The sequence below is a fragment of the Antechinus flavipes genome, chromosome 3 (assembly GCF_016432865.1).
Source record: "Antechinus flavipes isolate AdamAnt ecotype Samford, QLD, Australia chromosome 3, AdamAnt_v2, whole genome shotgun sequence".
NCBI classification, from domain to species: domain Eukaryota; kingdom Metazoa; phylum Chordata; class Mammalia; order Dasyuromorphia; family Dasyuridae; genus Antechinus; species Antechinus flavipes.
In genome coordinates this window covers 364,695,754-364,723,655 of record NC_067400.1, presented here as the reverse complement: position 1 = coordinate 364,723,655, position 27,902 = coordinate 364,695,754, and positions in this window count along the sequence as shown.

The window sequence follows — 27,902 nt, the reverse complement described above, 5'->3', positions numbered from 1 at the left end:
AAACTTTCATGTTTGCCTTCTTAGGACTTCTGTCCATTGATGAGAGTAAAAGAGAAAACAGGATGTTAAATATAAGTATGGAGGCAGCTAGGTAGGTCAGTGGATAGAGTAGTTGGCCTGCAGTCAGCAAGACCTGAGTACAAAATCAGCCTCCGAAACTCATTGACTGTGTGACTCGGTGCAAGTCATTGCCTTAAACCTTCAGAAAACCACTCTGGCACTTTTGCCAAAAAACAAACAAACTAACAACCCCAAAAAGAGTAATAAAGAACTCAACTGAATAACTGAACAATAAATAATAGCAACCTCCCACCCCCCAAAAAAAGAAAAACTTATGGAGATAGTCCATTAATCAAACATTACAAAAAATGATCCAGGACCTTATAATAACAACTGTGATGGGACACCTGGAATGGTTTTCCTGCCCTTGGATACATAAGTTGTTTTATAAGCTTATTACTTTTCAGTTAGTAAACACATACTGATATTTATTGACATGACTACTTTATAACTGTCACTGTTCTAAGTTCTGTGGATACAAAGAAAGGCAAAAAATAGTCCCTTCTCTCAACTAATTCAGAGTCTAAGAGAGAGGATGACATGTAAACAACTATGCAAAAACAACCTTTGTGCAGCATAAATGGAAAATAATCAACAGAAGGAAGATGCTAGAATTAAGGGGAACAGGGAAGACTTTTTTTTTTTTGGGTAGAAGATAGGATTTTATATGGGACTTACAGGAAGCTAGGAAAGTTAGGTGCTGGAGATGAAGAGTCAGAACTCTTCAGACATGAGGGGTAGTCAGTGAAAATAGCAGGATTCAGAAGATGGAGTATCTTGAAGGAGGAACAGTTGAAGAGGCAATGGTCCCCAGATCACACAGTACAATTCTTTAGGTAGTTGGGAATAGAAACATGCTCATTATATCCAAGATTCACTTGCATAATTAAATTTTGAAGATTGCAATCAACATATATGGATGTTATTGGAAACCTGTAGATAGGAACCTTATCTACAGACAACCAGGTGGCTTTTGTCTACGAACAAAGGATAGTGAGGTCATTCAAAGCCATTCAACGTATCAACACATATTGACTGAGTGTTATCAAAAAAAAAAAGTCCTTACTTTTGAATCAAGCTAAGCAAATTATACCAAAGTATCTACCAGAAGAAGATCCTTAGATTTTGAGACCTTTATTGTGATAGCCTCGAACAACTTCAGAATAGGTTCGAACTAGGCCAAAGTTTTATTAGTTAGCCAGAGCATTAGTTCTTAGTGGCTTTGAATTACCTTAACAATTTGTAGAAACAATTTGTTCATATGGGATCCCAAGATTCTATCCAGGGTGCTAACTACTATTCCTCTCCACTTGGAAGTTCTAGCAGGAGTCCTCAAACTACGGCCCACGGGCCAGATGCGGCAGCTGAGGACATTTACCCCCCTCACCCAGGGCTATGAAGTTTCTTTATTTAAAGGCCCATAAAACAAAGTTTTTGTTTTTACTATAGTCCTGCCCTCCAACAGTCTGAGGGACAGTGAACTGGCCTCCTATTTAAAAAGTTTGAGAACCCCTGTAAGGAATTTCAGTCTCAATATGACCCCTATAGAATTATCTAAACCTTCTCTGACTGCAAATTTTTCTACATCTCTTGTACCTCCCATCACCCAGGTTCTAAATCTCAGCAATATCTTTGACTCTTCCCTTTCCCACAGCCTTTTAGTCAATCAGTTGCTTATTTTATTGATTCTGCCTCCACTATTTCTCTTACTTCTATTCTCTTTTCTCCACTGACATGACCACTATCCTAGTTCATACCTCATCACTTCCCTCTTAGTCTATTATAATAATCTACAATGAATATGACTGCTCTATACTTAGGTTTTTGCCCTTGAGACAGGAACAATATCTCTTCTCTTCCTGTCATATAATTCCTTGATGATGTCTTTCATTCCCATCTTTTAGGGTTTATCATTGGTGATATTTTGTAATCTTTTCACACCTACCATTCAATTCTGTGAAATATTAATTTTTGATTCTCTAGAAACTTTTATTTCATGTCAAGCCCATACAGCAACATTGGTAGACTATTGGTATTAATAAGAAGGACCTTTGCTTTCACGTAAAATTGGGACTTTGTAGTTTTTCAAAGACAATACAGCTTGTTCTACTCCTCCTGTTCAACTCTGGGCAATCTAACATTGTTCATCTGTATTTTATATATGGATATCATATATATAAATATATTGTCCATCAAATGCATTTTCTTTTCTTTTTCTTTTTCTTTTTTCTTTTTTGGCAAGGCAATCGGGGTTAAGTGACTTGCCCAGGGTCACAAAGCAAGTAAGTATCATATTCTGAGACTGGATTTAAAATCAGATTCTCCTGACTCCAGGGTCAGTGCATTGTCTATTGAGCCCCTAGCTGCTCCTAAAATGTATTTTAATACTTGGGCAATAGACATTATTTTTTGGATAAATGGTCAGGATAGTGATAACTGATCTCTTCCAGGAGGCCCTTCAGTGTTCCAGGACTTAATGAAACCAATACAATGCCATCTGCAAACAGGAATATTTGGAAGACATCCACAGGAAATCTGTCCTCAATGTGGACTCCTGGTGGAGTTTCATCTGGCACAGTGGCAGACACATTTGGTAAACATACAGCTCCCTGTTTTATGTCCTTTCTGTTGTTTATGATTAGAGAATTGAGGAATCACTTAATTTCTAGTGTATTATTTTTTTTTAAACTTTTTTTGCTCAGGCAATTGGAATTGTGACTTGCCCAGGATCACACAGTTATGTATCTGAGACCAGATTTGAAATCAGGTCCTTCTGACTTTAGGGCTGGTGCTTTATCCACTGTGCCACCTAGCTGCCCCTAGTGTATTATCTTTACATGGATCTTTAATGATCTTGAGGTGTGAATTACAGATACTTTCTTGAAAAAATTCTGTGAGGTAGTTGGTATTTTGCTCTACCAAATCAAATGCTTTTTCTTAAACAAATAATAAATACAGTAGGACATTATATTCTTTACATCTCTCAATTAATTGTCCAGTAGTAAAGATATGGTTCATTGTTGATGATTGGTTATGAAAATCTGCTTGTTCTATTCTAATACTCTTATCAAAGATGCCCTTATTTCATATATAGTTCATTCTCATAAAAATGCTATGTTCATTGAAGAGTAGGTATATAGATTAGTAGTTACTGATGCTTTTCTCATCCCTTCTTTTAACAAAAATATAATTAACAAATTAGTAAAGGCTGATTTTTTTCCCCCTATGCCTTTGGTGTTTCATTCTCTTTTAGATATTATATATTTAATTGCTCAATGTCCTTACAATTTTATTGTCTCAAGCTTGGACTTCGATTTCATTTATTGTGTCCTATCTTTGTTCCCTTTAGCATCAATTTTTTCTCATCTATGATCATGTACAGGTCTCTGATGTCAGAGTTCAGGTGTCATGACTCTACTGTTCTTCATGGAAAATAATTTATATATATATACAAATCTCTTTTTTCATTCTTACATTTTTTGTCCTTAAATGCCCTTGGGATGATTTTGAGAAGTTGGGTATCTTGCCAAGTTTTCTTTAAAATTGTTTTACTCCCTGCTGCTTCTTTCTGCTTTATGAGATCATACTGTTAAAAATCATCCATTATTCTTTATAAATATTAACATATGAGTTTATATTCTAGATTGGCATAGCCTTTGGCAGCTATCTCTCTCCATTTGGCAAGTAAGATGCTTGCTTACTAAGATGCTTTCCGGATTCTTTTATTCTCTTTGTTACGGCAATTAATTTATATTAGTTAAATTTCTGCATAAAATTATTATAATTGTCAGTATTCTGTTGTCAGTGAGGAAAATGTGACAGTTCATAATGTGTTACATGTTTTTCATAGAATATTAAGCCAGTCATGAAATTTATATTTGCAGAAAGTTTTATAAGGAAATCAAAATATTAAGTGATTCTAAAACAGACTGGAGGCTTTTGGAGTTTGATTCATCTAAAATTTTGCCATATCACAATCTACCAGACTTTTAATGATCTTCGGAGAAAGGCGATACCCTAATCACCTTTCCAGAGTTTATGAATATCACGTGAAGCAGTTCTTAAATTAAGATATAGAGGTGCTTTGATCCTATTTTCCATAAAAAAAAATTGATTGAAGTTCATTTGAGGTTATTGGATTGAAAGAAGATTAAGATTTATGGCTTTTTAACTTATGAATAAAAGTATTTCTACCAAGAGTTTCAAACTTTTAATTTACAATGATATAGGGATTACATAGTGTAGATATTCACTTTATGACTCTAAAGTGCTATACAGATGTAAACTGCTACTGCTACTATTACTGTTGTTATTAATAATAATAGGAATAATAATTAATATATAGCATTCTATTAGAGATAGCATATTGCTCTTAGAATCAAGAAATATTTAGTTAAAATCCAAACTCTTTTATACATTATCTTTATGATTTTGGACAAATAACCTCTTTGAGACTGATTTTCCACATCTGTAACTTTGCATAAGTTCATGTCTTCACATACTTCTCTGTATTAATATTCATCACTTATAGTTCACTAGCTATCATCTCTATGCTAACAATTCTCAAGTCTACTTATGCTGTCCCAATCTCTTTGCTGATTTATAGTCTCACATTCCCAACTACCTTACAGACATGTCAAGTAGACTTCTTAAACCTAATATGTACAAAACTAAACTTATCTTTTCCCCAAACCTTTCGCTCTTCCAAACTTCCCTATTAGTTTATTGTTCCAAATAATTACCAATCTTTTAAAATATAGTATTTTTAAAATAACATGTAAAGGCAATTTTCTTTTTTTTCTCCAGTGAATTTGTTTATTTTTAATACACATTGTTTTATGAATCATGTTGGGAGAGAAAAATCAGAGCAAAAGGAAAAAACCACTGGAGAAATTAAAAAAAACAGAAAAAAAGAAGTAAACATTGCATGTGTTGATTTACGTCCAGTCTCCTTAGTTCTTATTCTGGATGCAGATATCATTTTCTGTCCAAAGTCACTGAGAAGAATTAAGTCTTTCATAGTTGATTGTTGCACATTCTTGCTGTTATTGTGTACAATGTATTCCTGGTTATGCTTGTTTTGCTCAACATCAGTTCATGTAAATATAAGCCTTTCTAAAATCAACTTGTTCATCATTTTTTATAGAACAATAATATTCCATTACCTTCATATACCACATCTTATTTAACCATTCCCCAAATGATGGGCTCCACTCCTTTTCCAATTCTTTGCTACCTCAAAAAGAACTCCTACAAACATTTTTGCACATGTGGGTCCTTTCCTTTCCTTTATGATTTCCTTGGGATACAGACTCAGTAATGGCACTGCTGGGTCCAAGGGTTATGTACAGTTTGATAGGTCTTTTGGGATAGTTCCAGATTGCTTTCTAGAATGGCTGGATCATTTCACAACTCCACCAACAATGCGTTAATTCATATTTGTTTGCTTGTTGACTCCCTTATTAAATTGTGAGCCCTGTATGGTGAAGTTCTATCTCTTGCCTCTTTTTGTATCCCTGGCACTTAGCATAGTTCCTGGCATGTTGTAGGTATTTAATAAATATTGACTAACTGACAAACTGATTTACATTTCCTTACTTTTATGTACCATAATATATTGTTGATCATATCTTTTTTTTTTTATTCTACAGAATCAAACAGAATTCTACTGTAAATATTTTACTGTATATAGGACATTTCTTATTTAAAAAAAATTGTGAACTAGAAAATCAACAATAAGCACAAACATTTCCATAAACAAAGAAAATCAGAATATGAGGATTGTTAAGCCATCATTAAAAGCTATAATACATAGCTTTTAAGATATATATTAAATTTGTCATGTTAAATACCAATTTATCCTGTATTGTGAAGTCCAGGTTAGCACCCTAGATGCTTTACAATCAGCTGGAGTCAGGATAAGCAAAAGTCCTTGGTTTTTAGGGGGAGAAGTAAAGGAGATGGACAAAAACTCCACAAGCTCTCCATAACCTCCTCTCTCCTCCTTGTCCACAGCCTGGCTTGTCTTACTCCACCCCTTAATCCCTCTAACAATTATTTGTATACACCAAAAGATTGAGCCAGCACAGAATAGTAAGAAGGGCTATTTTCCAAGCATAGGCTAATAGAGTATTGTCCAATCAGTAATTAGCCTTAAATGCTTGGTTATCTGATTCCAGTGCATCTATTCAGAGTTTCATCCTTTACACTGTATATTTATATTTCCTTCTGAACAATGAGAAAACATTGTGGAGTCAATACATGTACTGTCAAAATATCTAGAGCTATTCAAGCTAGGCTGATAAGCCCAGGTCCCAGATGGTGCTGACTCTTAAAAGAATCTATCACCATCCTTCCTTCTTATTTGTTGTGAAATCAGGAACCTTGCACTGGACACTGAATTTTCTCCTTTCAATGAGAGCAAATAACCTGGACAGGTGAGGGAAATTGAGAGGGTTGTCTATAATTTATTATATTTTTATCTAATCTCATTAAAATATTTATTAAGATTATGACCTTGGCTTAGAGATTTTAGTTGACTTTGAAACCTGGGAAAAACAGGAAGGGGAATGACTAATCAGAGGAAAGCATCAACTGTTAATTGAATGAGACATACTTCTAGATGTGAAGAATTCAACGGTAACATAGCAGTAGGGGGAAGGATGTTGACAGTCATTTTTGTCCATGGTCTTGTTCTTAGAACAAGAAAGCCACTATCACTGGATTGAAGAGTACATGAAGAATACTATGATTAGGTTAGGCTAAATTATAAAGAACTCTGAACATTCTTCATAATCCAATTCTCACTGGATTGTGAAACTTAGCTGACAATGTATATGACAGCCCTTTTAAAAAAAGGATAGGCAAGTTCAATAGAAATATAAGGAATTTTTTTTTTTTTTTTGCTGTTTGGGATAGAGCCCTTTTTGTTCTTCATTAAAGCCCAAGGCCTAGGTAATATAAAGCAAATTTAAATTTTCCATGAGGAAAAAAAAGATTTTTGATATGATTTATTCCTGTGAATTAGGGCATTTATTCTTTGGTGTACTATTCTTTTTAACCATTACCTTTGGAAACCAAAAGTTTACTTGAGAAGGAAAAAAATCTTAAATTACATTAGTATTGTATAGAAAAAAAATTTGCTTAAATTGTTGAATGAGGCAATAGCTATCTCAGAAGACTAAAAGGGAAATAGGTATATATACAGGAATTCAAAATGTGTTCATTCTACTCTGTATGTCTCCTGAGTGAGCTTACAAGATACCAAGAAGTCAGTGTGGTTTCAGGAGAGAATGCATGTATTTATCAGATATTCTTGCTGAGATGAATAAACAAATAATACTGGAAGTATAGAAGTGATATGTTTGAAATTTAAACAGGTATATTCCTCAGGAAGCAAAAATTGTGTCTGGGAATTGATAGCCTTTTATGGACTCACTAGAAAGATTAGATATGCACAACAACACATGAAAACTGAAGGTAAACTGATACCTAATTAATATAGACTATTACATTAAAGACTGACCTCTCTTCTTTTGACTCCAATTCCAACTTTCCATTGTCTTCCATTTTTAACATCCATTTTAAGAACTTCTTCTCTGTTTTATGAAGATGTAATCCTATTAGCAAAATTTCTAATTCTCTTTTTCTCCACGGTAAAGATTTAATTAAATTTAATATCCATTTGTTAAATGCGTGTTATAGGTGTATGGGTGTTCAGGGAGAATGAGTACTTCTGGTGTGAGGGTTGTTGAACCCTTTTTGGAAATGTTCATCCATATTTGGTGCCAATCTGTCACTCAACTTTCACCTGTGGCTTCCAGAAGCTGTGGCATCTGCAGTGGCCACATCCCAGGAGAATATCTGGCAGATGGGGTAAACCAGGTTGAGGGGAACTGATGGGTCACAAACCTGTCAGTGAGTTAGGGCGATGTCTACCCTAAGCTTATAAAGATTTTCCCTAGTAGAATGGGTAGATGAGAATAACTTGTTCCAAGTGTCATAAAGGCAACTAAAACAGGCATTGTGGAACACTTAGAGCTTGGTCAGACATAAAAGATGCTAAGGTCATCCACTGCATCCCAGGCATCCCATCGCCACTCATCTTGATTTTTGTCTTGTCACTGGACTTTGACGACTCAAGAAGAGAGAGTGATACACTGATGATTTTGTGCAGCTCTGCCTCAGTTAAATCCCATTCACACATGATGGATATCACCCTGTAATATCATTGGTCCTCTTTGAAAATGAAAGAGAAACAAATAAAACAGCTGGTGTGGACAAAGCATTGGAGACTATCAAGAATTAATGTCAACTGGACCTAATTAGCCTCTGACTTGTGGATGGCCAGAGCCAGACAAAGTAGGCTAGAAACAGGAATCAGGAATCAAACAGAAGTTTCATTTCAAAGTCAAAGCAAGCAAGGAAATGAGACATTCTGGGGTCCTATCTCTAGTAGGGGTACCCAAGACAGGGAGGGCAGATCTTAATACTTATACCAATGGCTATACAGTAAGTTGTAGTATTGATAATGAGGGGTAATAACAACAATGCTACAAGTTTGATTAATAGCAGGGCTTTGTGACCAGAACTTGTTCTACCTTGTCTGGTGCTTGTCTGAGCTTCAAAGAACACTGGTACTGATCAAAATCATAAAATAATAATGTGATTTTGTCAGAAGGTGAGATCATCCAGAGTGCCTCCTAATATTCTGACAGAATTCATATAGAACAAAATAAAAAAGGCAAATTTTGGTAAGAGCCTGAAAGACAAAGATGTCATAACCCTAAAGAGTAACTTCTCTTCAATTCTGAGGGAGCAAAGCTCTAAAGCCTTGCTCTTTTCAAGTTTCTCCCTCTTCTTTTATTTCTTTCTTTCTGCTTTTCTTAGCCTTTTTCTTTCAACTTCTCTCCTTTGTCTTTCTTTGCTCTTATTATTCCCAATATTTCTAAATGGAAAGTTTATACTGGTTTCAGAGCTAATAGTTTTAGAAGCTGCCCAAGCAAGAGAGTTAAGTGAGACTTGATTATGGCAAAGTAGGTGACTTTCCTTTTGGCTTTGGGATTGTGTATCTCTAACAGCCCAATGAATTGCCTGTACTATAAATTTCCTTATATCTTTTTTTTTCTGTGTATGTTTTTTAATTAAAAAAAATTTTAATAGCATTTTATTTCTTCCAATTACATGTAAAGATAGTTTTCAATGTTCATTTAATTGCCTATATCTTATGTACAAAATATACCAAAGCCCTGGGTATTGATAACTTTGTGCCTAAGATCAGTGATAACTGCATCCTTAGTACTTCCTTCTGAACCCTTCCCTTTCTCTCAGATATACATATCCCAGAGCTCATGGGATGCGAATAGTCAGTGTTTTTAATGAAATCAATATTATTTTTAATCTTTGACATCTGAATTAATAAATTTGAAGAAAACATTTTCTTTGGTCTAATGTATGGGATAAGAAGAAGACCCTTTGTAAATTCAACTGAATTCTCAGGATTCAGATAAAGATTTAAATATTGTGAGTGATTTATAGTTTCATAGACAGTACTGTTATGTTATTCCATTTCAAATAGAAGCAATCAACATTCACTGAAACCCTTCCAGTGGACAGTTCATCTTATTAGACTATAACTAGATTCTTTCTTCATTCTAACTTCACAGTTATGGTTATCTTTCTCTCTAGCCCTGGAATTATATGGAGTTTCTATCAATTCACTGGTTTCTGACTATATTCTTGCCTTGCTTTCTTGTTTCTCTGTACTCTCATTCAACCAGAAACCAACTACTCTCTTTAGTAATAATCAATATTAGATTTCAATATCTCATAACAATACTATTTAACTCAGTATGAGTACTCAACACATTCCCAACTCTCTTAGTTGTCTCTTTGATTGGAGGACTGCAGTGTGGAACATTAACTTCCTATCAACTTTTTTTAAATGGAGGCCAAGATCTGAACTTTCCATCTAATTCTCCACCTTCCATTTGCAGCCCTGCTTGGTTTGAACTCTTTGGAACAAAATATCCCATGATATCCTATCCCCACCTCCATCCTTTGTAGTTTCCTTTTGTATGTTACCTTACATCATTAGACTCTAAGTTTCTTGAGGATAAAACTGCCTTTCTTTTTCTTATTGTATCCATAGCACTGAGCACAACACTTAGCACTGTATTCTTAGTGAGTCATAAAGTAGCAGAATCTCACATTGGGAAGGGATCTCAGAGATCATTAGTCAGATCCATACTTGAACAGAAATAACATCTTCTGCAATAACAGAGAATTTGCTATCCATTGAAAGAGAATCTTCTCCTTTTGCTCATAGGGTCACAGAATTAGATTCAAAAGAGATCTTAGAAGTTATTTAATATGCCTCTTTCATTTTATAATTAAAGAAAAGTATACAATAAGGATCATAGAACCATAAGTTCAGAGTTTGCAGGGATCTCAGAGGCATCTATTACAAAACTTAAATTGTAAATAAAGAAACTGTTTTGGGGCAAATGTTGGACATCAGTTGGGCAAATGACTTGCCCAAAGTCTCACAGATGTCAAGTGTTGGGGGCAAGGTTTGAACTCAAGTCTTCTTGTCTCAAAATCCAAAGTTCTATTCATTATATTCCCTGAATCAAAGAACAACTTTGTGTTGCACTATCCACTAATTGATCGGATTTCTGTCTAGTTTTTCATTTTTCTAAACTTGAAAAATGCAAGCAAATACTTATATTTCCAAACACAGTGATAAAGCAGTACTGTCTATGAAACTATAAATCACTATTACATACAGTTTATCTTTAAAATAAATTTATAAATATATAATTATTCAATACATTAGTTAAAAATCTTGTTTACCTATGTCTCTCTCAGGATTTCCTTCTATTTTTTTTCTGTATCTTAAGAAATGCTTCACATTTATTTAAAACCATCAGCAAACATCATATGTAGTGAGGATAACCTACAATCATTCCCAATAAGATCAGGGGTTAAACAAGGCTGCCCATTATCACCATTACTATTCAATATTGTGCTAGAAATATTAATTTCAGCAATAAAAGAAGAAAAATGAAGGAATTGGAGTAGTTAATGAAGAAATCAAATTATTACTCTTTGCAGATAATATGATGGTATACTTAGAGAATCCTAGAGAATCAACTAAAAACCTACTAGAAATAATTTACAACTTTAGCAAAATTGCAGGATAAAAAATAAATTCATATAAATCATCAGAATTTTTATATGTTACCAACAAAGTCCAGTAGCAAGAGATACAAAGAGAAATTCCATTTGAAATAATTGTAGGTAATATAAAATATTATATTAATACCTGCCAAGGGAAAATCAGGAGTTATATGAACACAAATGCAAAACACTTTCCAAACAAATAAACTCAGATTTAATCAATTGGAAAAATATCAAGTGCTCATGGGTAGGCCAAGCTATTATAATAAAAATGACAGTACTACCTAAATTAATCTACTTATTCAGTGCCATACCAATCAAACTCTTAAGAAATTATTTTACAGAGCTAGAAAAAACATGAATTTTTTTAAACAAACAAAGCCAATGCAGGCAATATTAGAAGGGAAGCAGAATACTGGCAAATAAGAAAAAGCATGTTAGTCTCTACCCTTGAGAAGTTAACAACTTCATGATTTAGACATAAAGAATGATATAATTAAATTAGAAGAACAAAGGATGTTACACTCCTTAGATCTGTGAAGAAGGAAGAAATTTGTGGACAAAGAAGAATTAGAGTAAATTATGGAATGCAAAATGGACAATTTTGATTATATTTAAGTTTAAAAGTTTTTGAACAAATTAAACACATGCAGACAAGGTTAGAGGGGAAGCAATTCACTGGGAAAAATGTTCATATCCAAGGATTTTGATAAAAGCCTCATTTCTAAAATATATAGAGAATTGATTGAAATTTATAAAGAATTCAAGTCATTCTCCAATTGATAAATGGTAAAAGGATATGAATAGACAATTTTCAGATGAAATTAAAACCATTTGTGAAATATGAAAAATGCTCTAAATCACTATTGATTAGAGAAATGAAAATTAAGATAATTCTGAGGTACCACACACACTTCTCAGATTGGCCAAGATGACAGAAAAGATAATGATGACTGTTAGAGGGGATGTGGAAACTGGGACACTGATACATTGTTGGTGGAGTTGTGAACTGATCCAACATTCTGAAGAGCAATTTGGAACTATGCTCAAAAAGTTATCAAATTGTGCATACCCTTTGATCCAGCAATGTCTTTACTGGACTTATATCCCAAAAAGACCATAAAGGAGGGAAAGGAACCCACATGTGCAAAAATGTTTGTGGCAGCCCTTTTTGTAGTGACAAGGAACTAGAAATGGAATGAATGACCATCAGGTGGAGAATGGCTGAATAAGCTATGGTATATGAATATTATGAAATATTATTATTCTATAAGAATTGATCAGCAGGCTGATTTCAGAAAAGCCTGGAGAGAGGCTAAGTAAAGTGACTATAACTAGGAGAACATTCTATACAGCAACAACAAGATTATATGAAGATGGACATGGCTCTTTTCAACAATGAGATGATTCAGGCCAGTTCCAATGGTCTTGTGATAAAGAGTACCATCTACACCCAGAGAGAGGACTGTGGGAACTGAGTGTGGATCACAACATAGCATTTTCACTGTTTTTGTAGTTGTTTGCTTGCATTTTGTTTTCTTTTTCATTGCTTTTTGATCTGATTTTTCTTGTGCAGCATTATTGTGTAAATATCTATATATCTATATCTATATTTATATTTATATATTGCTCCTGGATTGTTTGCTATATAGCAGAGGGTGTTGGAAGAAGGGAAGGAAAACTTTGAAATGAAGTTTTGCAAGAGTGTATGTTGAAAATTATCTATGCATATGTTTTGAAAATAAAAAAGCTTTAATAATAAAAAGAAAAGCTTTAAAGAGTCTTTTCTTTTTTAATTTTAGCACTAGTATTTCTTGTCCCTCTCTTCTCTCTTCCTTCAAACTCCTCATAAGAAATACTCATAGTCAAGTAAAATAAATTTATACATTGATAATGTCTAAAAATGTATGTCTTTCTCTCTGCTTCTTGTCCAATTCCATTCCGTAAGAAGTCAGTAAATATACTTCAATGAAATTATTATTCATCTAGAATTATAGTTAATATTATAAAAATCATTATTCTTAAATGTTTTTCAACTTTTTCTTTACAATATTTTAATTATTATATTAATCTTCTCTTGGTTCTGCTCACTTCAGTATGCATGAGTTTATGGAAGTATTAAGTTCTTTTGATTTTCTTCTTCAACATTTCATATAAGAAAATCATATTTTTTTATTATAGCTTTTCATTGACAAAAAATTTGCATGGATAATTTTTCAACATTAACCCTTGCAAAAACTTTTATTTCAATTTTTCCCCTCCTTCCTTCTACCTGCTCCCTTAGATAGTAGGCAGTTCCATACATGATAAACATGTTAAAATACAATATATGTATACATAGAAAAACATATTTTGTTAAATTCATTTGCTATATTTATTTTTAGCTATTGTTCAATTTATGGATATTTCCTTAGTTTATATAATATATAAAACAAGAAATGCTGCTATAAATATTTTCATAGATTTGGGTCCTTTCTTTATTTCTTGATCTTTTTGGGTATATAAACCTAGTACTGGTACTGTTGGGTCAAAAACTATGCATGGAGGTAGAGCCAAGAGGTCAGAGTAAAGGCAGGGACTTACCCTCTAAATACTTTCAAATAATGACTGGAAACAAATTTTAGAGTGTCAGAACCCACAAAAAGACTGTGTGGAACAATTTTTTTCAGCTGAAGACAACTTAGGTCAACAGGAAAGGTCTTGTGCACCAGGATCAGAGTGGATCACAGTCTAGGGCAGGCTGTGCCATCATAACTCAGTCCCTAGTAATCCAGGAATAGGTCTTGGGGTGATTGAATCAGTGGCAGCAGTGGCAGTTTCCCTATCTCTCAGCCCATAGCCACCAAAAGGAACTTAGAAGTTTGGCAGAAAATGTTTATTGTAGAAGGGTGAGATGAAAGCACAGTACAGTGCAAATTGCTCCAAGAAATCTCCAGAAATCCAAGAGCAGCCCTTGGGAGCCACTGAATTAGCAGTGGCTGCTTCTGGATCATCTCACAGATAATAATGGGGTTGAATAGCTGATCAGAAAAAGGTGTCTCTGTTAGCACTGCAGCAGGACTCTGTTGCTTAACTTATACTCAGATCTGGGACACAGCACTAGCTCACAGTCTCAGGAAGAGAAGGAGCACGAATACACTAGAATCTACAGCCAAAGTGGAGCAAGAACCCTCCTCATAGTTCTAGGGAAGAAAAGAGTGCTTACGGTTACTCATAGATCAGAGCACAGGCCAGGAGAGCAATAAAAATACTTCTCCTTAGATTAAAGATGGGGAACCTTTTTTCTGCCAAAAGCCATTTGGATATTTATATCATCATTCATGAGCCATGCCAATTTATTAATTTAAAGAATTCAAGTAGTGGGAGGTTGTTGTCATTTGTGGTTTTCTTGGCAGGGCCCAACCAAATGATTTAATGGACCTTATGAGACCTGTGGTCTGGATATTCCCCATCACTCCTTTAGATAATACCACCTTAGAAAAACTGAAAACTTACATGTCCACATATGGATCTCTGAAAACAGTTGTACAAAATTCCTGGAGCTTGGGACATTGTACCCTCCATGCTAGAAACAGAGTCCTATTTGAACAGAGTTAAAAGTCAAGGAACATACTAGGAAAATGAGCAAACAACAGAAAAAGATTCTTACTATAGAAAGTTACTATGGTGACAAGGAAGATCAAAACACACTCTGAAAAAGATAATAAAGTCAAACCTCCTATATAGAAAATTTCCAAGAAAAATAAGAATTGGGCTCAGGTCACTGGAGTACTCAAAAGAGATTTAGAAAATCAAATAAGAGAGGTAGAGGAAAAGTTGGGAAGAGAAATGGGAGTGATGCAAAAAAAAAAAGGTGCAAAAAGCTAATGAGGAGAAGGATGCTTTAAAAAGCAAAATTAACCAAATGGGAAAGGAGATACTAAACCTCACTGGGGAAAATAATTCCTTAAAAATTAGAATTGAGCAAATAGGAACTAATGACTTTATGAGAAATCAAGAAGCAATAAAACAAAACAAAAAGAATAAAAACTTAAAAAAACAATGTTAACTATGTCACTAGAAAAAAATAACTGACTTGGAAAACACATCCAAGAGAGCTAATTTAAAAATTATTGGACTAACTAAAAGTCAAAATCGAAAAAAGAGCCTATATATTACCTTTCAAGAAATCATCAAGAAAATCTGAGTTGGCATTCCAGAATCAGAAAGTAAAATAGAAATTGGAAGAATCCATTAATTATCTCCTGAAAGAAATCCCAAGATTAAAAACTCCCAGGAATATTATGGCCAAACAACAGAATTCCCAGATCAAGGAGAAAATAGTGCAGGTAAACAGAAAGAAACAATTTAAGTGTAGTGGAGCCATAGTCAGGATAATGCAATATTTAGCAGCTTCTACATTAAAGAATCAAAGGGCTTGGAATATGATATTCTAGAGAACAAAGAAACTAGGATTACAACCAAGAATCACCTAATTTTCACCAGAAAACCTGAGTATAATCATTCAGGGGAAAAATAGATATTTAATGACATAGAAGACTTTCAAGCATTCATGATACAAAGATCAGAGCTGAATAGAAAATTTGACTTTAAATACAAGGCTGAAAAGAAGTATAAAAAGCTAATCAGGAAAGGGAATTAATAAGTTTATCTATTTACATGCCTACATGGGAAGTTGGTACTAGTAACTCATAAGAACTTTCTCATTGTTATGACAGCTAAAAGGAATATATGTAGATAGAGAGCACAGGTGTGAGTAGAATATGCAAGGATAATATCTAAAAAACAAAAATAAAATTAAAGAGGTGGGGGAGAAGAATGTACTGGGAGAAAGGGAAAGGAAGAGGTGGAATGGAATAAATTATCTGCCATAAAGGAGTCAAGAAAAAGCTTTTACAGTGGAGGAGGGAAAGTAGAGACAGAGGGAATGAACCTTACTCTCATCAGAATTGGCTCAAAAAGAAAATAACATAAACATTGGGTATAGGTATAGAAGTCTATAGGACTTGGAGGAAAGAGCATACAAGATGCAGAGGGAGGGTGATAGAAGGGAGGACATATTGAAGGAAGGAATAGTCAGAAGCAAAATATTTTTAAAGTGGGGAAGGGTAAAAGAAGAAAGAGAATAAAATAAATAGAAAATAAAATAAATAAATAGAAAACAGAATAAAATAAAAGGGGGGAATACACTTAATAGTATTAATTATGAAAAGAATTTTTAAGAGTTTCTTTTTTCTTTTTGAAACAGGTTTCTCTGATAAATGCCTTATTTATCAGATTATGTAGGGTACTGAGGCAAATTTATAAAAAATAAGTCATTCCCCAAATGATGAATGATCAAAAGATATGAACAGTTTTCAGATAAACTAATGAAAGCTAACTATAGCCATATGAAAAAAAATACTCTAAAATAACTCAATATTGATTAGAGAAATGCAAATTAAAACATACCTCATACCTATTAGATTAGCAATAGGTCAGAAAAAGAAAACAAGCATTGGAGGGAATGTGGGGAAAATAAGACATTAATACATTGTTGGTGGAATTGTGAACTGATTCAACCATTCTGTAGAGCCTTTTGGAACTATGCCCAAAGAGGTATAAAACCATGAATACCTACTGCAATCTTAGACTGCCTTAAAGAAAGACAGTAAACTAGACAAGAGTAGAGACAATCCTATTGTTCTATGTCCCAGTCAGTCAACATTTGGGTTATTGTGTTCTATTCTGAGCACAGTCTTTAGGAAGGATATTGATAAACTAGAATCTGTCTAGAAAAGAACAACTGTTGTGGTAAAGGTCCTTAAGATCTTTCCTTCTGAGTGATGACTAGAAGTTGACGGGAAATAAATTAGTTATATATATAATTTCCTTTTATAAGTATCCTAATGTAGAATGAGCTACCTTAACATGTAGTGAATTCTTTCTCTTTCTCAGAAATCTTAGTGAAACTTCAAGCCATTAAAATTTTTAGTTATTAAAGCTTTGCACTAAGACTTTTTGGGATACAATGTCTATATAGGTCAAGTAACAAACTGGTATTGATGAAATTAAAAGAAATTCAACACTTTGAATTAATCTTCTATAGAAGATAGATTGTAGCTCATGAGCAAGAATCACACCCATGATTATAAGTAAAAGATGGGTTGATCTGTACAACTGAAGGGAACAAACACATTTATGGAGTCAAAACACTGAAGTAAAATCATTTACATAATGACATATATAACAATAATAAAAATCTTAAAAAGCTGATATTTGTATGGCCCTCTAGCACTTTACATTTAGTAGCTCGTTGTCCAATCCAATCCAATAAACATTAAGCACTACTATGGTTAAGGCATACCAAGTGATGGGGAATGCAATTAATAAAAAGAAAGTTCCTGCCCTCAGGAAGTTTATGACTTATTGGGGAGTGACAGTATTCAAAAGGAGGACAGAAAGTGTATGGGAACGTGTCTGAGGTTCTCAGGGAAGGGACATCTTTCCCCGTGGAATTGAAAGTAGACAGAACAGCAGCTACAGAGAGGAGTGAAAGAGAAGGCCCGGGTCTGCCTTTTATAAAAGAAAGCTTTGGGAAGAGTTTGGCATTCCAGCCTCCACCCTCCATCTCTCCAATCAGAAGGAGAAGAGGCTAAGGGAGGCGGTGTCGGCAGCCTGATGATGAATTGAGAGGTAATGAGCTCATTCTGGGGAAATAGGAATCTTATTCTGCAGAGTTAAAAACAAGAGGGGAAAAAATTGAAACTAGGCAAAACAGCAGGTGTGGAGTGAAGTTCATTTGATAATATGTAGACATTTAGCATATTACTATATTGCAAATAGAGAATGGTTGCTTTCAGGAACACCTGGTCCCATCCAGACTTTGACACATGCCTTTCTGAGTTTGGGTACATCACTTTTCTTCTCTGAGTTTCACACAACTTTCCATGACTATAAATTATAAATGGGTGATGTATTGATCATTTTTCATATTTAAGGACATATTAAAACCTTTTTATGCTCCAAATTCATGAGGAAGAAGCTAAATAATAATAGATCTGTGTACCTGACAGCTGAAGGTCATGAATTGCAGAAGGTTACAGCCTCCCCTCATATCTCACAATAAGTGTCTGATAGTAGGAGTTGAACAGTCCAAAACAGTGAACAAGAACAATGAATGCATGTAGCTTAATGGAGATGGAGAATTTAAATAAAAAACCACTGTTTTACATAGTAACATGGAGGAAATAACCCCTGATTTGAAGTCAAAGGACCTAGGCTTGAAAGACAGGTCTCCCACTTATTCCCTGTGTGATTATGTGGGTAAAACACTTAGCTTCTTGGGGAATAATTTACCTCATCTGTAAAATGTTGTGGGAGAGATTTTGTAGTTCAGTCATTTTTCAGTCATATTTGACCCTTCATGACACTGTAGTAGTTTGCCAAGAAAACCCCAGATAGGGTCCAGATCATTTATAAATGAGGAAACCGAGCATTAAGTGACTTGCTCAGGATCACAGAGCTAGTCAGTATCTGAGGCCAGACTTGAACTAGTGAAAATGAGTCTTCTTGACTCCAGACCCAGCACTCTATCCAATGAGCCACCTAGTTGTCTGGAGACTAAATAAGAAGGTCTTAAATTGGGGGTACATTTAAAAAATGCATGAACTTGAAAGGGGAAAAATTACATCTTCATTTTTTACTAACAGGATTAAAAACAGGATTCTGAAGGGTCCACAGGCTTCATTAGACTGGCAAAACTATCCATGACACAAAGATTAAGAACTACTCTGCTAGATGGTGCCTGATATCCCTTCCAAACTTGAATCTATAATCTGGAGTCACATATCTTTCTCTCTGTCTCTGTCTATCTGCCTGTCTGTCTCTCTTGTCCAATAACTTTATAATGTCTGATAAGATAAGTTATAGTCCCTATACTAGCCAAAGAGCTAGTAATGTCATTGTTGTTGTTTGCCCTTCCTTTTTTGAAGAGGACCAATGACATCATGAGAGTGGTCTTGATTTACTCATAAACTGGATTTAAAGGAGGCAGAGCCACACAAATTTGTTAGTTCTTTCTTAATAGGTGATCAAAAAGACATGAAAATGAATAATTGATTTAAAGGGACTAAGTTTCAATCCCAAATTGTCTCTCAATTTTATATCTGCATACCTTGGCATCTATCTTAGTAACTGGTAGCTAGTAGGCAATTAATAATTTCTTGATGGAAAGTTCTATGGGTTTGGGGATAAATAGATATCCTTTAACTCTTTCAACACAAACAACAACACATAGCATAATACTGATCACAGAATAACAATGGTTCATCAATTTTGTAATCTCCATTAAAATAATAATCCTAATTACAGAAGCAAAGATTTATTGTAAAGAAGGAAAAGTGCTGCTTTGTAAATTTGGTCTCAGGATGAGCTAGAAAACCTTTCAAAGGTGATGTAATTAAAGCTGCCAGGTGTTTTTGAAAGAAGTCAAAGGGATGAGTCAAGTGGGAGGTTTTGCACAGCATGCTGAACCTGAAATGAAAATCAGAAAGGTAAATCATTTCCTTACCCTTTTCTGATTGGAGTCTGATCCCGTGCCACCTTAAGAAATTGCTACCCTATTTCTTGATAGTCACAGCATCAGCTGTGTTTCTTTAGTCAAGAAAATTGGAGACATTTGAACATCCCACCTTGGGCTTTTATTCAAAAAGTGTAATAAGTGCTAATTTCTATGTACAACTGCATGGAAATTATTCATACCCTTAGAATCTGTGACTGAGCCACTTATTTAGGGTGGCAGGAACATTTTAAAGAATTTTATTGAAATGTTCTCAAGTAAACAAATCAGAGCCTGAGCTCAGTGAATTTACACAATGCTCAATGATACATCTGCATCTTAATTTAAACCTCTGAAATTTCATTTTCATCAAATTCAAACTTCAGCATTCTAGAGATCATAAAGGGAAGCCTTATGCCTTGGTGCAATCTCATGACATTAATTGTGTTGGGAATTTAATCAAGAAAGTCTCCTTAACAGCACATTCAACTCTGCAGATGATGTACTACAATGTCTCTCCCTAAAAATGTTCTAGAATTTTTTATTCTCAAAGACTCCTTTTGAAGAAATGATTGAAAGAAATCCTGAGTTCAGAGATTCAGAGCTACAAGAGATCTTGAAGATCCAGTCCCTTTATTTTATATATGAGAAGACTGGGAAGTGACAGCTGTACATTTTAATTAAATTGATCTAACATAGCTAAATCCAGATACATAGCTTAAAGGATAGGAGCCAGAATTCAACATCAAGGTAAACAATTGTTGTTCTTTTCTTGTTTCTAAAGAGGACCAAAGACATCATAATATTGGGGGTATTCAGGGAACTCTGGTGTGAGGGCTAGCTGAGCACTTTTCAGGGCTATTCACCCACCTTTGGTGTCCATCTATCACTCAACTCTCACCTGTGGCTCCAAAAAGCTGTATCAAGCAGCTTGCTCTCCAAAAAAAGTAGACTGCTCTGTGGACAGTAGTCACTGAACTCCAAATAGTTCCCTTCAACCATAGTCAGGTAGAGTGTGAAGTACTGATCAACAAAAAAAGAAATTTTAAGGAAACAATAATCTAGTGTTTTATTGTCTCTCAAAGTTTGATAATCTATTTTTAGAAGATCCTTTTAAGTGCTGAGAAGATAAAACAATTACCTTCCAAACTGCTTTAGTACAACCTGAATGTGGTTAATATCTCATCTGATTTTCAGGTACAAATTAACCTTGACTCAGTCACCTAATACTTTTAGCCTATTAGGAACACTCCAATACTTTTTCTTTGTGAATCATCAAAATATCCAAAATTCAAATAAATGTGACTAAAATGTTGGGATGTAATTAGGAAACAAGATATGAATTTTCATGATCCTCTCACAAATTCCAAGGCAAATTCATCTGGCCACAAATTTTATTACTAAACTTTTCCTCAACTGAAGGCTAGGCTAGACTAGCATAAAGAAAATACTAACATTTCTTAATACACACCTGCTTTCTTTGATTTCATTGAAAGAAGGAAATAACAATTTGAGTGACTAGGTCACACAACCACATTCTAACAATATTATAAAAAATAACTCCTTCATTAACAAAATTGCTTTCCTTCTCTTAAAAATGATATATGTCCAGCTTCTCTTCCAATATTCCTGTTATTTATACCCACATTTTAGATGTTAGCCCTTTTTCTCAAATCTTTGTCTTTGTCTTCATTATTATTCAGCTTAAAGTATTTTTGTTTGGAAGGAATAAAATGCCAACTGGCTAAAGTGTTATCTGCATTAATTTATCTTATCTATCTTTTATCTCCTAGGGAAAAAAAGATGTGAAAGATTTCAACTAAAAAAACAAACAAACAAATGGGAAAATCAGAAAAAGTCTAAAGTAGGGCTCTTAGACTTTTGGGGGTCTTTTGGGGGTCATTGACTCTTTCATAGTCTGATGAAACCTGTGGATCCTTGTTCAGAATAATGTTAAGTGCAAAAAAGAAAATATATAGGAAACAAAGAAACCCATATATTTTTAAAAATAAATATTTAAAAAGAGTTCACTCACCTGAGATTAAGAATCTTTGGTCCAAAGAATTCTAGATAAGCCTGGTAAGCAATCTCAGAGAGCAAGCCTTTAAAGTGTTAAGCACTGAGAAAACAAATGTAAGCCGAAAGACAGGCAGGCCTCAAAGAAATTGCATTCCAGTGAGGGGAGTCAATACATCACTGGGGAACCAAATAGCATGTAGAGATAGGTACTTGGTTGGAGGCATGGTAGCTAAGTGTGTAGAATCAGGGATGTCTGATCTGAGGATCTTCCCCATCTTGGAAATTCCAAGAAGAACATACTTATTGGCAGGAGCCGGAATCATATGGCAACTGAGGTGCTGCAACTTAGTCTACAGGAGAAGTGTAAACCTCTTTGCAAGACCCCTGAGAGGATCAAAATTAGAGTAAAATGTAATTAGGAATAAACAAACTAACAACAAATAGATAAATAAATAAAAATAATTTAAAATAATTCATTTAAAAATGAATGTGAGAATTTTTTTACATGTAATTAGAAAATATCTAATGAAATAAATAAAAGTATATATTTAAAGATACAATACAACATAGTGGTAATTTGTGGTTTTCTATGTCAATATATGGCCTAAAGGAATCTGTTTCTATTTGAGTTTGATACCAGTAGTCTGGAGAATGAAGAATGGTTGTGGATCCTTTCTGCCAAATGGAAGTTGGAGGACCAATCTGCCCAAAGAAGCAGAGTGAGGAGCAGCTGAGGCATTATGGAGTAGACTGGAAGATATGTCCTGAATAGCACAAAGGAAAAGGAAACAAGCAGAGAGAATAAAGGACTGGATGAATAATAGGGTACTGAAGGCCAATCCTATGTCTCACAGTTTAGCCCCAAATAGTCTCTGATCATTACATATCTTTCATCACGAAGACAAGGTTCTAATTATTGCAGATTCTTCTCTCAATATATTTTCTTCATTATTTAGGGCAATAGCTAGATGGTGCAATAGATAGAGTGCCAGGACTGGAGTCAGGAACTCTCATCTTCAGGAGTTCAAATCTGGCTTCGGACACTTACTTGTTGTGTGACCCATAATACTTAATCCTGCTTGCCTCAGTTTCCTTATCTATAAAATAAAGGAAATCGTTAACCACTCCAATATCTTTGTCAAGAAAATTCCAGTTAACAAACTGTGCATACCCTTGATCCAGCAGTGCTACTACTGGGTTTATACCCCAAAAAGATACTAAAGAAGGGAAAGGGACCTGTATGTGCCAAAATGTTTGTGGCAGCCCTGTTTGTAGTGGCTAGAAGCTGGAAAATGAATGGATGCCCATCAATTGGAGAATGGTTGAGTAAATTGTGGTATATGAACGTTATGGAATATTATTGTTCTGTAAGGAATGACCAGCAGGATGAATGCAGAGAGGACTGGCGAGACTTACATGAACTGATGCTAAGTGAAATGAGCAGAACCAGGAGATCATTATACACTTCAACAACGATATTGTATGAGAATGTATTCTGATGGAAGTGGATCTCTTTGATAAAGAGAGTTAATTCAGTTTCAATTGATCAAAGATGGGCAGAAGCAGCTACACCCAAAGAAAGAACACTGGGAAATTAATATGAACTATTTGCATTTTCGTTTTTCTTCCCGGACTATTTATACCTTCTGAATTCAATTCTCCCTGTGCAACAAGAGAACTGTTCTGTTCTGCACATGTATATTGTATCCAGGATATATTGTAACCTATTCAACATGTAAAGGATTGCTTGCCATCTGGGGGAGGGGGTGGAGGGGAAAAATCGGAACAGAAGTGAATGCAAGGAATAATGTTGTAAAAAAATTACCCTGGCATGAGTTCTATCAATAAAAAGTTATTAAAAAAAAAAAAGAAAAGGAAAAAAAAGAAAATTCCAAAGGGGTCACAAAGAGTTGGACACAATTGAACAAAGAGTGAAAACAACAATGAAAATGTGGAAAGAATGATGAACTTGAAATTCAAAGGACTCCTCTGCTAGGAGTTATTAATTATATGATCAGGTGCAAGTCACTCAGAATCTGAGCCTCAACCTGATCATCTGTAAAATCAGAACAGTAACTCGTGCCTCCTTTTCTCTCTCATGCTGTGAGAATCTAATAGCTTAGTGGGACGGTATTTTGCTCTTATAAAGTCTGCATTATTACTGTGTATTGAAATAGAGTCTTTCTCAGCCTTTCTTCCTCATTTCCTGCATCAGAATGCTTCAGAGTTTCAATATAGCAGTGGAGTACATTATAGCTTTTTGTATTGTTTTCTCCTTGTCTTGTGCATAATCCTTATCTCTCCAGCCAGATTGTGAGCTCCTTAGAGGTAAAGAGCATGACTTATTTTATCTCCCTCCCTGTCTAGCTTGGTACTGGTTGGTTACATAATAACTTACATTTATCATGGGAATTTAGAACTAAAGGAAACTTAGAGGGTTAACATAGTGCTTTTTTGTACACTAGCTAGTTTCAATTAAACAATTTTTTATTTAGATTAAAAAAAACTATTTCTTAAATTGATAATGTACTCATTCTTTTTTTTTCCATTTTATTTTTCAATTAACATGCATTTATTTTTCCTCTTTCCCCGCTTAAAACAAAACAAAACCCTTTGAACAAATATGCCTAGTCTTGCAAAATAAATAAATTCAGCCATATTGAAAAATGTGTGTTTTATTCTATACTTCAAATCTATCACTTTTCTAACAAGGATAGTTGATTGTCAGTCCTCTGGAATCATTATTGGTCTGCATTGATTAGAATTCTATAGTCTTTCAGAGTTGTTTGTCTTTACAAAATGTTGCTATTGTATAATTTTTCCTAATTTTCTCTGAATCCATCATTACTTATGCCTTCCATTACATTCATAAATTTAATTTTCAACAAACATTTGTTTGTCCTGGGTGTAGAGCACTATGTTAGGCCTTGGAAGAAATAATAATTAATTATAGCATGATTCTATATTCTTGGAATTTACAATTTAGTGGGGGATAAGACACAAATATCAAATAAAAATCATTAGCATTTACAGCACTTTAAAGTTTGCAAAGCACTATATGTTATCTCATTTGACCTCACAGCAACAGAAGGTAAGTGTTTTTATTATCTTCATTTTACAGATGAGAAAACTGAGGCTGGAAAAAGTTAAATGACTTGCCCCGTCATACAACTAGTGTCTGAAGCAGCATTTGAACTCCTAGTTTTGCATTTTATTTACTGTGTCAGTCTTATATCTAATTCGTGTATGTGTGTGTGTGTATGTGTGTGTAGGACTTTAGGCCAGTGATTTCATTATTATAGGAAACTGTGTGGAAACTACTTCCTTTGATGCAGATGGAAACTCCTGCTACTATATGGCATAGTGGGTAGAACACCAGGCATGGAGTTAAGAAGTTCTGAATTCAAATCATAGCTTCAGACACTTACTAGCTGAGTGACACTGAACAAGTCACTTCATCTATGCTTTAATTTTCTATCTGTAAAATGGAGATAATAATAGCACCTACTTCCCCGGGTGTAAGAATTAAAGTTGATATTTTTAAAGTACTTAAAATAGTTCTTGTCACACAATAAACTTTATATAAGTATTAGTGATTATCATTGTTATAATGATTGTTATAATTATGATAATTTTAGAAAATTGATTGGAATTGTAAATTGAAAATAATTTTTTAAAAATGAGTCACCAAAACTAAGAGTTAGGATCTGCACCTTGGCTTTCGTGGTTCTGTTCTTTAACCTGCTGAGATTGATAGCTATACACAAACATTCATTAAACACAAAGCAGTAGGTAAAACAAATTTCTCCAATTTTAGAGGAGGGAATTGAAGCTCAGATGGGTTTAAATGACCTGGTCAAGGTCAAACCCTTGATAGGCTAGGAGAGTAAGTGGACAACTTTAATTTTTTAGCTATAAAAAACAATGTACTTCCTAGCATGTCAAAGCCGGCACAATCCCGGCATCTCCTCGATAGATAATTCTTAATGGGTGGGTTCATTCCAGTGGAGACTGTTTTTTTCTAGAATCATCAAGAACTCGGTAGAAACACAATGAGAATTTGGAATACACCCATGTGTCCTCCTCTCTAACATACTTTTTTCAAACCAAACTGTTGTCTCAAAATATAGAGAGCTAAATGCAGGGACTATGTTTTGCCATTTTTTTTTTCTTTCTTGTCATTTAAGGTCAAGATCGGGTACAGACTACTGAAATATATATTGTTCACAGCCCTTCTCTGTTCACTGAACTTTCCAATTAGTGTCCACTTAAATGGATGCCAGTGAGAATTCCTTACAAGTTATGGTGTCATGTTGAATTGTAGTGATTATGAAGGGTACAGTGACAGGAGAGACCTCAGAAATTTTTTTTTTCTTCTGCTAATATCACTCAGCAAAACTGGCTGTGAAAAGCCATCTTTCTCTGAAGACTTCTTGGGCATAAAAAGAACATTAAACTTCATTTTTCTTCTTTCTGTCCTTTAAACTATTTAAAAAATTATTCTAATTTAAATGTTCCATTTCTTTGTAGTTAAAAAAAAAAGAGTTTAGGTGTATGTGGAAGCCTCAGAGAAAAGCTGCATTGATTGCAAAATGTCTCTGGAATATTTCTGTCCTTGGCATTATTTGAGTATGGAACAAAATGCTTGCTTATCTTCCTTTCAAATGCCTTTTGCTGCCAGCTATTTTCTTGAGGTTCTTTGTTTTCTCTTTGTTTTTTTTTTTTTTCCTCCCTCTTATTTTGTATACATAGACCTTTTTTTTTTCTTTTTTAAAAAAAGTAGTAATCATATGATGTTAGGCTATATGCTATGCATGCATTTGAACATTAAAGTTGATATTTTATTTTGGGACTGGAAAACTGCACCTTATTTTCTTTTTCTATTTTCTTCTTTCAAAGAATGCCCCAGTCAATGAATAATTGAAGGCATTTAGATTCTGGAGAACGTATTTGAGTATTTCATGGCACAGGCATCTTTATTTTATGATTCCCTCTTTCCCTCCCAGGGGCACAGGTAGTACCAGGTATCCTAATATGAACTCTATCAGTCATGTCCTTTCCTGAGGCTGCATGTTGATGATAGTTTCTCCTCTAAGAAGATTTGATTCATGGAGAGACAGAAAATTCAAGGAAGGCCATGGCCACCCTCATTTAATCAATTTTGTCTTTACTCATCTAACTGAGAGCATTGGATTGAAATTTCCTTCATGTTAAAACTGAAAAGTTATTTTTCATTTATTCTACAAGCATTGTGAAAGTGTTTTTGAAGTTTGGAGCACAAAAAATCCACCAAAGAGAAAAAGTATTTGCCTTCAAGGAATATGTTCTTTTGGGGAGGGGAAAGAACAAGTGCTTAGGTAAGTAAAAACACAATACTGAGTATGTACAATGTAATTGTGTGTTGTTATTATATCCCTCATTCTCGAAGACAGCAGGAGGGTATCTTGACTTGCGAGTGAATTGGATTTAACTGAGGCAGAGCTGTGTAAAATTACTAGCCTGGATTAAAAAGACCAAGGTGTATGTAAGGATATGAATAATTGAAGCTTGAGGTGGGGGCAGGTGGAAGATTCATATAGGTCTCCTTGGTGGAAATATTCCAAGCTTTGAAGGAAGTGAGGAATTCTAAACTATATAGCTGAGAAGGGAATACATTCCAGACATGGAGTATGGGATGGGGATGGTAGCCTGTGCAAGGGCACAGAAATAGAAGCTAGAACTTTTAAGAAAAATATTAAAACAGTTAAAATTGACTAGGTAGCAGAATGCCTGAAGTAGAATAATATAAAACATCTAAAAAGATGTAGACTATTTCTATAGAAATATAATTATCTTTGAAATCATTTTTTTTTTTTTTGGAGTTCCCCAGAAACTAAAGGTTCATTAGTCTGAAGACAGGGGGCTGGATCTCTTCTGGTATCGTCCAGATCTATTAGACTATAAGTCAAAAATGGAGAATCTTTAGCCTGTGGTGTGAATCTGCCCATTAGTTTGATTTTATTAAGCCCTGGAGTAATATTACTTTGTCGACCTTTTCTTCCTAATAGGTTGCCAGTATCTCAGTTTGCCTTCTTGTTTCAATATTAAACCCTGGAGTGATATT